Raw genomic sequence first — 14781 nt, forward strand, 5'->3', positions numbered from 1 at the left:
ATTGCTTTTTGGCGGCATTGTATAAAATCTCATTCTCACTGGGACATAAGCTCTACTAAGAAGTTCTGCTCCACTGGTGTGTCATGGACACCAAAAACAAAGCCTGCTGCCTAGCTTTGTCTAATGATAACTGGTTAAGAAATACCATCTACTTGTCATCTGGTTCAGCATGAATTCAGAGAGCCTGAATTTGTACAGCATGTGGCTGGGATCCTTATTATTATTATTATTTTACTTGCAAGGCTCCCATCTACAATTTTTAATTTTTTTTCTTATTTATTTATTTATTCCCTTTTGTTGCCCTTGTTATTTTATTGCTGTAGTTATTTATGTCATTATTGTTGGATAGGACAGAGAGAAATGAAGAAAGGAGGGGAAGACAAAGATGGGAAAAGAAAGACAGACACCTGAAGACCTGCTTCATCGTCTGTGAATCGACTCCCCTGTAGGTAGGGAGCCAGGAGCTTGAACCAGGATCCTTATTCCATTCCTTGTGCTTTGCGCCATGTGCACTTAACCCGCTGTGCTACCGCTCAACTCCCCATCCCATTTACAATATATTAATCATGGATTTTAAGTTGGTCTGACAGTTGGCACATATTAAGATGGAGTTTCCATGTGTGTAGTATCTCTTTGTGATTTAAATTATTAATAAAAATTAGCTAGCATGTGATAAAGAATTTTGCCTTGTGGGATGGAGGAGACAAGCATAATGGCTAGGCAAAAATAATTTCAAGCCTAAAATTTCAAAGTTCCAAGTTCAGTCCTCCTTACCACCATAAGTAAGAGCTGAACAATGCTCTCACCTCCCCTTTTATCTCTCCCCTTAAAATAAATGTCACATATATTTTTTTAAAAATCCTTCAGAGATACGTTAAAGTTTTTGCCATGCTGAGTAGATGCATAAATCTAATAAAAATAATATTGTTCAATAGTCTCTGATGCTCTGTAAACCTAGGATTACTATTAATTACTTTCAAAACTAGTGAGATTATTTCATGATCTTTCCATATGAAATGGCCCTGTGAGTTTGAGTCACTGGTCTAAGCCAGTAGATCAGATACTATGCACGCAAACATACACAACACTCTCTCTCTCTCTCTCTCTCTCTCTCTCTCTCTATATATATATATATATATATATATATATATATATATATATAGGATAGCTCAGTACATTTTAGGTAAAATGCCAAATGTGAAACTGAATAGACTTGGTAATTTTAATTATTTTGAAAAGGGATCAGGGGATTTATGCACAATGTCTTCCTTGCCTTCACTGTGAATATAAGTTCATAAAGCAGCATAGAAATGGTCATAAATTGAGTTTAGTATTAATGTCAATTAGTATCCCAGTACATAATGGCATGGTAAAACATTTAAACAGTACTGACATCTGTAATTACTTTCAAGTTAGGTTTATTAATGTAATAAAAAGAGCTGAATTATACAAAGCTTCCAATAATTGCCAGTATCAAGTTAGAAAACATCTGGTTAGGTTGAAAACACACACACACACACACACACACACACACACACACACACACACACACCTTTCATACAGAAACAACTGACTGAGAAATTTATTCTAGTTTAACTGAATAGAACAAATGTAGATGTTTACTGAACAAAAAACTGTTAAATCCCTCTATGATAGAAGTTATAGGGATGATTAAAAGTGAAACAAGAAAAAGAAAGAATGATTTGGTTATGCAGAAGTCTGGTTGAGGAACAGGAAGATCATGCATGATGAATTTCTTTCTACCCCTCAATATTAATATTAATATTAAATCAATATTAAGTCACTAGTAAAAAAGAAAAATTAAATATTGATGAGACAATAATAAAAACAATTTCAGAGTGTAGTGCTTGTCTCTCTGCTCATAATTTCCATTGGCATTCTGTTTGTTGGGGGGTTTGTAGCTAGATTGGGCCTAATTTTGACTCATTATTGTAATGCTAAAATTACTGGATACAAAACAAAAACAAACAAAAACTTGCACTGGGGAGTGGGGCTCAGTGTCTGATATTTGAGGAAATGGACAAATTGCTGTGGTGGGAGATGAGGCATACTGGTACATAACACAAGGAAACTTGAAATAAAACAACTGTGACAACAATTTATAAATCAACATGGCCACCAATGCAATGATAAATGAATAACAGAAGAAAAACCTCATTAATATATATGAGTTTAATCTCACCTTTCCCTCCAGATAGCCTGACACAGACTTACTAGATTTTCCTATTTACCATTTTCTCTTTATTACTTTACTTATGTTTATTTTATTTTACTTATTGGTGATTTAATATTGATTTATAAGATTATAAAGGGTATAATTGTAAAAGGGGTATAATTCCACATAGTTCCCACTATCAGAGTTCCATGTCCCATCTCCTCCATTGGAAACTTCCCCTCTTGTTTATCCCTCTGGAAGTATGGACCAAAATTCTTTTTGTGGTGCAGAAGGCAGGAGTTCTGGCTTCTAAAATGCTTCTCTGTAGGATATGGGCCTTAGTAGGTCAATTCATACCACCAACCTGTTTCTATCTTTCCCTAGTGGCGTAGGGCTCTGGAAAGATGAGGTTCTAGAACGCATTGGTTATGTCATCTGCCTAAGGAGGTCAGGATGGAATCATAGTAGCAGCTGCAACTTAGTGGCTGAAAGGCAGTAAGATATAAATCAGGACAAAATGTTTAATAAATGGAAACATAAAGTAGGAATAAAGCAGATGAAAGTAGGGGCTTTAGGACAGAAGGAATCTAGGAAGTATATTTTAGGAATATTCTCAGGAGACTGCATTTTGGTTATCTTTCCTTGAGCTTGATAGCTAACATGGGAACAAGCTAGAAATATTATCTGGGTAGATGATGTCAGAGTTGAGAGTAGAACTAGGAAGCAGGATTAGGGCAGAGAGTTGTTCTCAAAACTTGAAGAAGATATATAAATGCGATTAACTGTTCACCACAATAATTTAACCCAGGGCCCATTTCTATTCACATTTAGCACAGGAGTCTGCAGAAGCTCTGTAACTGTCAGACAGCTCACAGTCCACAGTCACAGCTGGGAACATTCTAGGCTGCACTCATTTCAGAGCTAGTCTTCATCAAGTGGCAGAGTAGGATGACTCAGCTTTTCTTGAAAGAGTAAGTCAGTCCCTACCATTATTTTTTAAAACATATTTTTAAAATATATTTATGTATTTATTATTGGGTAGAGATAGAAAGAAATTGAGGGAAGAGGGAGAGAGACAGAGAGACACCTGCAGCTCTGCTTCACCACTTGCGAAGCTTTCACTCTTGCAGGTAAGGACCAGGGATTTGAATCTGGGTCCTTGCACACTATAATGTGGCTACTTAACCAGGTGTGCCAACTCCTGTTCCCATTACTATTTCTTAGTGAAGGTACAGTCCTGAAGAACCTACAAAAAGGCTTATAATACAGTTTCCAATGGGTATGACCAATGATGACAGAGAGAGGGATCTCTCAGGGGTCGAGGCACATATTATCTATGGGAGAATCTGAGGATTTTCTAAGACCCTGGGTAATGGGATGGTCTGATAGTCATCAAAGAGACCATTGTTAAGTGAGCCCTTATCCAGCATTTTAGTCATTTTCTTTATCTGACAAACTTAGATTTTCTCCTAGTTGTTAAATTATTGAGTGTCTCCTGTTGTATCGAAACCAGTATTAGGTTTATGGGATCTGGCCTCAAGTTAGGGAGGGAATGGACCCAGGATTCTAGTGGGGTTTCAGTTATTCTCATGTTTCACTGCATTTTCTTGTTTCTAACAAAGTTTTTCATAAGGACAATAATTGCCCTTTACTATGTATATAGTTTTTGCTCATGAAAATCTTGGTCAGTTGTATAGTGTTTCTTCTGAAGCTTATTCAAGGGGTATCAACAACACTGATGTTCTGTCAGAAGAGAAAAAAATATGAGTATAGTTGTATAGTAGGTAGTTTAATTGAGGGAAATGAAGTAAGGGATAGGAGAAGCGGGTGTTTAGACCTAAATAATAATTTTATGATTAGAGAACTTATGATATCTTTAGGCCATTCTACTAGAATGGCAGGATTATTAAATATAAATCTAATTTCAGAGGGCTATTAAGCACTTGTACTTTGAGGTATATAATTGCCCACATGCTTTTCATCACTTACTCTGCCCTGTTTTGTTGATGAAGACCATTCTCACAGTTGTAAGGGGGCATCTCAATGTTGAGGTGGTTTTAACTTGCATTTCTCTGGTGATGAATGAATTGGAGCATTTCCACATATTTCTGTGGGTATCTCTTCTTATAGAACTGTTCATTCATATCTTCTACCCACTTAATTTTTTTTTTCATTTTTGTTGAGCTGTGTGAGTTCTTTATAAATATTTGATATCAACTCCTTCTCCGAAGTGTGGTATGCAAATATCTTCTTCCAGTTGCTAGGATCCTGTTAATCCTTATGGAATTTTCTTTTGATGTGTGGAAATTTTTCCATTTGATTCAGTCCCATTTATTTAGTCTTGTTTTTGTCTCCCTTGCCCATAGGGGGAAGTCTTCACATACATCTTTAGACTTGATGTCATGAAAGGTTTTACCAATTTGTTCTTCTATGCAATTTTTAAACTATATTTATTTTATTTAGTAGACACAGAAAGAAATTGAGAGGGGGGGAGAGGTTGAGAGGAAAAGAGAGACAGAAAGACATTTGTAGCCCTGCTTCATCACTCGTGAAGCGCTCCCCCTACAGGTGGGGACCAGGGGCTTGAACCTGGGTCTTTGTGCACTCTAATGCATGCAGTTATCCACCACTTGACCATGGAATTTATTCCTCTGTGTAGTCTATACTTTCAGGCCTAAATTTAGATCTTTGATCCATCCTTGAGCTAATTCTGGTGTATGGCGTTAGCGGGGGATCTGGTTTCATTTTTCTACATGTGTCTGTCCAGTTCTCCCAACACCATTTGTTAAAGAGGCCTTCCTTTACAGTTTGAAAGAATACTATACTGTGGGTCTGATGTGTGTTTGAGCATGAATGGTTGACTCCCCGGAAGCTAGTCTATCAGACTCCCCTTTGCATGCCAGCCTTGTGGTTGAGCGAGATGTGGCCAGAGTACGTGATGGAATTCCAACCTTCCTATCAGCCTTGTCACATCACCCCACCCCTCTTCCCTATGGTGGGCTCCGCTTTCCTTATATTTCTATTTCACCATCCCTGCATCAACATCAATACTTTCTCACTGACTTGCTCTCTTTTCCTTTATAAGGAGATATTGGTCTCATTGGCCAGCTTGACCACTTCCACTGCACAGCTACCCCTTTATAAACTTGTAACTGTATCAATAAAATGTCCCTGTTCTCCCCTTAGCAAACTCACTCCTGCCTCTGCTAGCCCAAGATTCCCCACTCTCCATCTGACTCCTGATGGCCAACAGGCTAGATGTAGAAGTGGGTGCCAGGCTGGCTCGTTCCCCCTGAGGAACCTGACACTATAGAGCTTTTAGAAGAAGAAAATTCTGCAATATGTGGCAACATGGATGAACTCTGAGGACAGTATGATAAGTAAAATAACTCTGACATAGAAAGACAAACACTATGTCATTCCTTTTAATATTATTTATCTAAAATAATCCAATACATAGTTTCAAAGGTTAGAATAGTGATTGCAAAAGGTTGCATATGTATTGTTAGGGCAGGGGTGGGGGGCAAGAGAACAGCGAATCACTCATTAGTGGACATTATATTTAAGAAAGATAAATTCTGCAGGTTTTCTCTCAGCATTGTTAGTATGGCCAACAATGTCATAATGTATAATTATATACACTTTAAGAGAAGATAGCTCATGTTAAATATTCCTACCACAGTAATATAAGTACCACTTAAAATCAAATCCTCAGTTCTGTGTAAATCTTAGCCATACTTTAACACTGAAAAATATTTTTAAACTGTTCTTATGAAACTGTATTATTCTAAATCCACTGTGACCCAGTCAGTATAACTGGGTGTCCCACTCTCTGCCAGGCATTCTGCTATCTTCACATAACTTGTGGTATAGACTAAATAGGACCTAAATATCAGAAATGAAGTTGAGCAGAAATATTGGTGTTTAAAAACAAGATCTTTGACTTAGCATAACTGGAAGAAAATAACAGTATTAATTTCTTCCACTAGAAACAGATTGTGTTCCATTTTGTTGACATTACCTTGGTTTCCTGTGACCTGAAGGAGAGACAGTCAAGATGCCCATGTTTACCTTGAACTGTTTCTAACACTCTAATTCTAGTAAATTTAGTAAGTCTATGTCAGCAGTCTAGCCTAGAATATCAATATTTAGTTGTACATAAATCTGAGTACATGGCTCCTTGCATCTATCTCCCATGTGAACAATGGACAAGCTGCTCTTTCCAGTTTCTGAACCATTGGCTCTGTTATTTTAAATGGAGAGAGAGAGAGAGAGAGAGAGAGAGAGAGGGAGTTGATTTACTTTTTCTTTTAAAGATGCTTTAAAGTCATTACTTTGTGGAGAGTTTCCATATAAATCTACCCTCCTGCTACTCTTCTGAATCATCTCTAACTTTCTGTGTGCCCTTCCCTGATCTTCTATGCTATTCTGACAAGTATCCTCTACTGATAATATGCTGTTGATGAATCTGCACTTGTCTATTCTGACCTTTATTTGGAACAACAAAAGTATTCATAAGATTCTTCCCTGAATATATTACACTTAATCTAAAACCTAGCTCATTTCCCTATCTTTATCAAGCTTTTCTTAAAATTTAAAAGCATTTCAACTTCACTGCCTTTTCAGAATCACAGTTACTATTTTATCATCCTCAGATACAGTGAATTTCAGTGCAATGTTTGCATTTTTTACACTAGCAACCTCCCTTATTATTGTAGCATAAATAAAACTCATTTGAAATCCCCATGATTTTGGACCTCATAATGTATAAGGTACATGCATCTTTGTCCTTGGTTTTATATTCAATTTTCTCACAGCAGTATGCTAATCAAGATTCTTAATTTAATATTTTTCTCATTGAAAATAGTGTTATTGTTGTCAAAGTACAATAGCAATGGTGACAAATCACTTTCTTGTTGGCTTCAGTTTACCCTTGTGCTTTTACAGTTAGCTTGGATTTACATTGTATATATATTTTTTAATTAACCAAACAAACAAACAAACAAACCCAACCAACCAAAAACAAAACAGAACCTTAAGTGCTAAGGATGTTTAGAAGCATTACTTCTCTGGATAATAGAATTTTCAGTAATTTCTATTTTTCTTTTTTTTTTCCTTTTCCTTTCTTTCTTTTTACCTTTCTTTCTCTTTTTTCTTTTTCTTTTTTTAAAACCAGAGCTCTGATCAGCTCTAGCTTATGGTGGCATATAGTAAACTCCTGTAGCTCCTAAGGTTAAACAAGAGAGATGTTTATTCATAAAAATCACTGTGAACATGAAGGTGAGGTCTAGCTAAGGGAATAGGCGAAGTCCAAAGTCTGCAGCTGAGCTACCCAAGACTACCACATGAAGAGATCAGGATCAACCTGAAGCTACACCGACAAGAGAGTGCTGTGATGAAGGTATTCCCATCAAGAGAGCTAGATGCTCCAGGTCCTTGCTTATATAGTCTAGGTACCCACACTTACTGTGGTGAGTGTGTCCTGTAGTCAGGTTGATGTCATTCAAATGCTAATTGTCCCAAATTCCTCCTGTTGTCACAATAGTGGCAGTGGGGAGGTTGAACCTAGAAAAGCCTCATGCATGAGAGTCTTTTTGCATGAAAATTACATTATCTACCCCCAGAGTAATTCCTATTTCTTTTAACATATAAACTAAGGTAATCAGTTTAATTTTGTGATACCATATGGTATTTATTTCAGCTCTAACTAATTTATTTCAGTTGCTAACTTTTAATGCTGATTTCCAAGACAATTATTTTTAGAGGAACAAAATTCTATAAGTTTTATTTTTTTTTAAATTCACTATACAGTATTCTTGCCCAGAGCTGTGCACTGTTGGAAAACAATAAGTTGAAACTAGATGTGCTTGAATTTAAGTGCCAGTTCTCTCTCTTTAACTAACTGTACAACTATGAATTAACCTCACAAACCTTCTGGAGTTTATGAACTACTTTGATGGTAGCTTAAAGGCTTGCTGAAATGATAAATTAAAACAATGCATTTCATAAAATATTTCATGTGCTACATAATATTTATTTTAAATTGTCTAAATTCCTATATGAATTTATTTTATTTTGTAAGTGTTAAGCCTTCACTGCTCTGAATTTACTATTTAGACAGAAACAGAGACAAAGAGAGGTAAAGATAACACAGCGGTTTCTTTTGGTGTTACAGAGGTCAAACTCAACCTGGGTCATGGTCATATGCAGGGCAAAGCAGGCAGGCATGCTCTCTAGGGGAGCTATTTTGTGGGACCCTGAACTAATTTCAAATCATGCCTCCTGAAATACTCTTAAATAAATATTGAAAATTAGTAACAGAGAGCTATTTTAAATTATTTTACCCCCAGCTTCATTTGCAGATTATAGTATTTTTCAGTGTGTGTGTGCAAATAGCTCAGAACTCATACCACAAGTTCCTATATCATTAAAGATATCCATACTCTCCCTTCAGTTCTCTTCACCAAAAAATACAATAGTTTTCACAGAGGATAACAATCAGTTGTTATTATTATAATTTTTGAAAGTCATATATATATATATATATATATACATATACATATGGAAACAACCGAACAATCCACCACAGTTCCCCTAAAATTTTAGACATGGGCCCACATTTTTCTTTCTCCATTAGGCTTTTATTCGTTTAGCGTGATCCTCTCTAGTTTCATCCATATTGAAGTAAAAGACAAAAGCCTTATCTCTTTTTAATAACTGAATAATATTCCATCTCATATACATCCCACAGTTTATTTGCTCATCTGTTATTGGACTGTCCAGTTGTTTCCATATGGTGAGGACTGGATATAGTTCTATAGAGAGAATAGATGTACAAATATCTATTTTGTGTTCTTTGCTTTATTGGGAGGATTAATGGTTTACAGTTGATAGTAAGTTATAGTAGTTTGTACATGTGTAACTTTTCTCAGTTTTCTACATAAAAATCTATACCCCCCCATCAGGTCCTCCTCTGTCTATATGTTCCAGGACCTGAACACTTTCCCCTACCCCCCACCCTGGAGTCCTTTACTTTGGTGCAATACACTAAAGCCAGTTCAAGTTCTGCTTGGTATTTTCCCTTCTGTTGCTCCTAGACAGAACTATGAGTGAGATCATCCCATATTCATTCTTCTATTTGTGGCTCATCTCACTTCACACAGTTCCTTCAAGCTCCATCCAAGATGAGGTAAAGAAGATAAATTCACCATTTTTAATAGCTGAGTAGTATATATAGCTGAGTAGTGTATATATACCACAACTTGCTCATCCACTCATCTCTTGTTGGACACCTTTGTTGCCCCAAGTTTTGGTTATTACAAATTGTGCTGCTATGAACATAGGTATACACAGATCTTTTTGTGTGCTATTTTTGTGTTCTTTGGGTAGATAATTTTTTTTCTTTCTCCTAGAAATAATTTTTGAGCCAACAGTGTTGTTCTTTTTAAAAATCTACAATATTAAGGAAAGTATAACTTTCACTCCAGTATTCTGTTTCTTTTCCCTAGTGATAATGGCAATATGTTATTCAGTTTTATGTTTTTCAGTAAATTTTATTGCAAACTGCCATATACAGAAACATATAATAAATCTTTTACTCCCAGTAATCATATATTTAGAGGATCAGTATAAATTAAACATTGCTTCACAAAAAACATTTTAGTAGAATTACTATGACCTTCTTTTAGAATCCAAAACTCAGGTTGAATCAGCTAATAGTCTTTAGTACACTTTATATTTTCAATTTTATGAATATATAAGTTAGGTAATTTTAATGATTAATGCCACTAGATTGGTTTTCAAATAAGTTTACTATCAATATTTTCTTTCAACATTATCACTGAGAAATAATTGGTGCTTCACAGTCATGTTTTGAAAAATGTTAAGTACATAACTTTCTATGAAGCTGATAATATAAATATAATCATAAATTTAAATTCTCTTCTTCACTAATGATTATTATCTTATGTCCACACATTGATGATTTGATCCTGCACCTCCCCTTTGCTTTGAATTGTTACTATCTTAGTGTACAGTCATATTAATAATGTTCTGCCACTATAGATTTTAAAACTAAAAGTATGAAAGGATAGGAATTTTCTATCAGAACATTGGTTATTAGTAGCATCTAAAATAATGCTTAAAATGGAAAACCCAAATCGACAATACTCTTGCCTGTAGGTTCATGATTAGCCAATAACAATTTGTTCTGCATTATAAATTAACTCTTTTTCAGCCACCAGGTTCCAGATGATACCATGATGCCGAACCAACTTCCTTGGGCAGCAACTCCACCATGTGTCCTGGAGCCCTGCCTCCCCAGATCCCTGCCCCATTAGGGAAAGAAATATGGGAGTATGGATAGACCTGCCACGCCCATGCTCAATGGAGAAGCAATTGCAGAAGCCAGACCTTCCACCTCTGCACCCCACAATGATCCTGGGTCCATACTCTCAGAAGGATAAAGAATAGGGAAGCTATCAGGGGAGAGGATTGGATATGGAGCTCTGGGGTTAGGCACTGTGTATAAATGTACCCCTCTTATCCTATTGTCTTGTCACTATTTCTGTTTTATAAATAAAAATTTAAAAATATCCTTCAACTAAGAAACAATCATTGTGCATATTAGGTCAAAATTTTATTCTCTTGTGTGTGAGTTCAAATACCATATACTCCTGAAAATGATATTTCACCATTTATTTACTTATTTGGGGGAGGTGAGTGGTGGTGGTGCTGAGGCCCAGTACACACATTTTCACTGCTCCTGAGCTTTTATTTTGTCATTCAGATAGACAGAAGGAAGAAACAAACACAGAGAGACAAAGCATCAGAACTTCCTCTAGTGGTACAGTGTTTCTCATGGAATACTGGGGCTTGGCCTGAGCTGTACAGTACAAGACATGTGGCCTTACTTGGTGAGCTCTCTCTTTAGATCACTAGTCACCTTAAAAAAAACAAATTTAGTGTCCCTTAGACACAGGAATTTATAATAACTTTACAAGGTAAAAGGCATAAAATATAATTATCTCATTTGGTTACGAAAGAAGTAATGTTGATAGATTTCTCTCAGAAATTATTACATATCCAGCAGATCAAAAAGTATGAATCTAGGTAAGAAAACATAGTGATTGTGCAGAAAAAAAATAAAAGACTTCCATGCTTGAGGCAACAAAAATCCCAGCTTCAACTCCCAGCACCACTAGAAGGTGGACCTTAGCAGAGCTCTGGAAAAAAAAAAGGACCTATTGAAAATACTGAGACATGGTTGAAGTATACTGATGAGATCATAAACTTGATGCTTTCTATCCCTATTCTCAACCAATATTTTTAGTCCACCTGCATGTTTACTATCAGGCTCAGGCAAAATTTACTAAAATCCTGGGCCTCTTGGAACATATCTAAAATAGAATTCCTAGCTTCTTCCCACATGAAGATCCCTAATTTTGTCTGCTCCATTCCGATCTTGGGTTTTCTGTTCATTAAATGATGTTTCCTGCTTTATATGTGATTACACTGAACCACGAAGTTGTAGAAGCGACCATGATTCCTTCCTGACTTCCCTAGGCAGACAATTTCACCAATCTGTCCCAAATCTCACCTCTCCAGAGTCCTGCCCTAAATGGGGAAAGATAAAAATATTCTGGGGGCATGGATCCACCTGCCAACATCCACGTCTAGTAGAGAAGCAATTACAGAAGCCAGACCTTCCACCTTCTGCACTCCTAGGTGCAGAAAGATAGGACAGAGGGAAATGGAGAGAGGAGGGGAAAACAGAGAGGAGAAGAGAAAGACATCTGCAGACCTACTTAACTGCCTGTGAAGCGACTCCCCTGCAGGTAGGGAGCCGGGGGCTCTAACCTGGATCTTTATGCTGGTGTTGCCACTTGCGCTTAAGCCCGATTCCCTATAGTCATTGTTTTAAAGTTCTATATTTATTTATTTGACAGGACAGAGAGAAATTGAGATGAGAAGGGGATATAGAGAGGGAGAGAAATAAGAGACACAACTGTAACACTGCTTCACCACTTGTGAAACTTTCCTCCTGCACATGGGAGCTGGGGGGTTTGAACCTTGGTCCTTGCACATTGTAACATGCACGGTCAACCAAGTGCATCACCATTTGCTACCCCTCACCCCCCAGTTTTGATTTTCTTAAATTATATAGCTCTCTTCATAATATAATAGATGTCTAAACTCAGAGAGACTATGTAAATGACATAAACCTATTGGACAAGAAATACTTTGTTTTCTGGATAACTAGAATTATTCCTCAAAGGCATAAGATTTGCTTTCTGTCCTATACAGTTTAGCTTTATTATTACCATATGGGGTGCACATCAAAAAGCAAGACACTATCCAAGTGAGCCTTTTTCCAGACCCTGGTTTCACTTATCAGGCTTAACTCCTCACATAATAATTTTCTTGAGAAGGAAGGCTTCTTTCACAAGTGTGATCAAACAACAGTGATACTGAGAAAAGCAGATTTTGAACTCTTATGACAATGCATTGCGGCAGAGCGAAACTCGTATACAAGATGATAAAAGCACAGATAATTGAGGATTTTTTTTTCTGCCTCAATATTTTCTTTTTATGCAAATTAAGTGTTAGATACATTTGATGTTGAAGCTTCTGTGATTTAATGATGCTGAAATATAAAATGTTGTTCCAATCAAATCCCCTTAGTTATTGAGAAGTCAAGGAGAACTGATTCATGGTTTACCTGCTTGAAAAAAATCTCCCGATTTACCTCTCACACAGTGTCCCATCAAAATGTTACAGGGATTTATTTCTCCATTTCTTGCTATGGTTTTAAAAATTCAATGTACTGTTGCTCAGCTTTTTTACGACTGGATGTCCCAACAGACTGCAGGGAAAACTTCATGTTACTAGAAATTATGCTATGAAAATCTGTTTCCAGCTTAAGGTTGGCAATTTTAAATCACAAGCTTCTAGTCACTTGTCTTAGAAACTTTAGTGTAGGTTTTTTAAGTCTGTTCTCCCAAGGATAACCATAATATAGGTATATCTACACTCTCAGTTCTATTTGAAAACTGAAAATACATTAACCACAACTAGTAATATAACCTTGAGCAATGTGCATTATATTATATTATTTATAGATATTACAGTGAATAAATCTAGTTAAAATATGACATTTGAAAAGTATGCAGGTCTAATTTTGAATGTGATTCTACCACTGCCTAACACTTATAGACATAGAAAACTTACATTCTCTTATATAACCCTATTTCCTTCTCATGTGAAAGCAGCAATAATAACAATAAAACTTTTCCTCATGTATTGTTGGGGTCCTTTATTAGATGTAAAGTAGCTTTCACTAGGTATATAAGCTCTCATTAAATTCTATCGTTATCACAATGAAATTATTTTCTAAAATGTTTTATATGTTAATGTGTTTTATAATTTTTATTATATCATCTACTAAAAAGTTTTTTTTACTTTTTTTAATACCAGCAGTTTCTCTTATATTCTAACACTTTGAATGAATAATATAAAGAATATGAATATAGTAAACATTTTAAAATAAAATTTTCTAGTGTAAAATCAATACTCAAAGTCTTGAAATTCAGAATATTTTTTCCTAGAAATAGGTTACTATAAAACAGAGTTTACGGGCAGTGGTACATCTGGTAATGTGTTTACCTTACCATGTGTCCCATGTGAAAGAACTGGAGTTCAAGCCCCTGGTCCCCACCTGCAGGTGGGAAGCTTCACAATTGGTGAAACAGTGCTGCAGATATCTTTCCTTCCCACTCTCTATATCTCCCCCTTATCTCTCAATTTGTGTCAGTATCCTAAACAAACAAACAAACAAATAAATGTAGGTTTTTAAAATCTGTGGTTTGTTGAATAATAGATGGAATTACTCACTTAAAGAAAATGACTGTAAGCAAAACATATTAGATAAATATTAGATAAAAATGCTTGAGATACATACTTTATATTGTCATTTATTTCCATTATTTCTAAAGGTGTATTGATGTCAGTTAGAATACTGTCTTTCCAATTTGAAAAGAAAATATTTAGAAACAATGCAATTTGTCTTCAATAAAATACAAGAACAACTTTTTTTTTTTTACTTAGGCACAATAATCTCTATAAAAAGTCAAGTTGAGGACTAAGGAAATAGTACAACTTGAGAGTACAAAACTTGAACACCCGTGATATGAAAGACCCCAGTTTCAATCCCTGGTATCTCCATTTACATTGGAGAAGTTCTCTGGTCTCGCCTGTTTCATTCTTTCTCATACTGAATAAATTATTTTTTTAAAAAGTTTATTTATTTATTAATGAGAAAGATAGGAGTAGAGAGAGAGAAAGAACAAGACATCTCTCTGGTACATGTGCTGCTGGGGATTGAACTCAGGACCTCATGCTTGAAAGTCTAGTTCCTTAGCCACTGTGCCACCTCCCAGAACACCTGAATAAATTATTTTTCATTTTATTAGTGATTTAAGAGTATGTTGTAAAATTACAGAATTTCAGGGGAACACCTCACACTGAGCTAGAAAATTGTACCAATGTGTCAACAACTGTGCTTTAAACCATTAATCCCTTCAGTAAAATAGAAAGAATAATTAAAC

This window comes from Erinaceus europaeus, chromosome 3 (assembly GCF_950295315.1).
Source record: "Erinaceus europaeus chromosome 3, mEriEur2.1, whole genome shotgun sequence".
Taxonomy (NCBI): Eukaryota; Metazoa; Chordata; class Mammalia; order Eulipotyphla; family Erinaceidae; genus Erinaceus; species Erinaceus europaeus.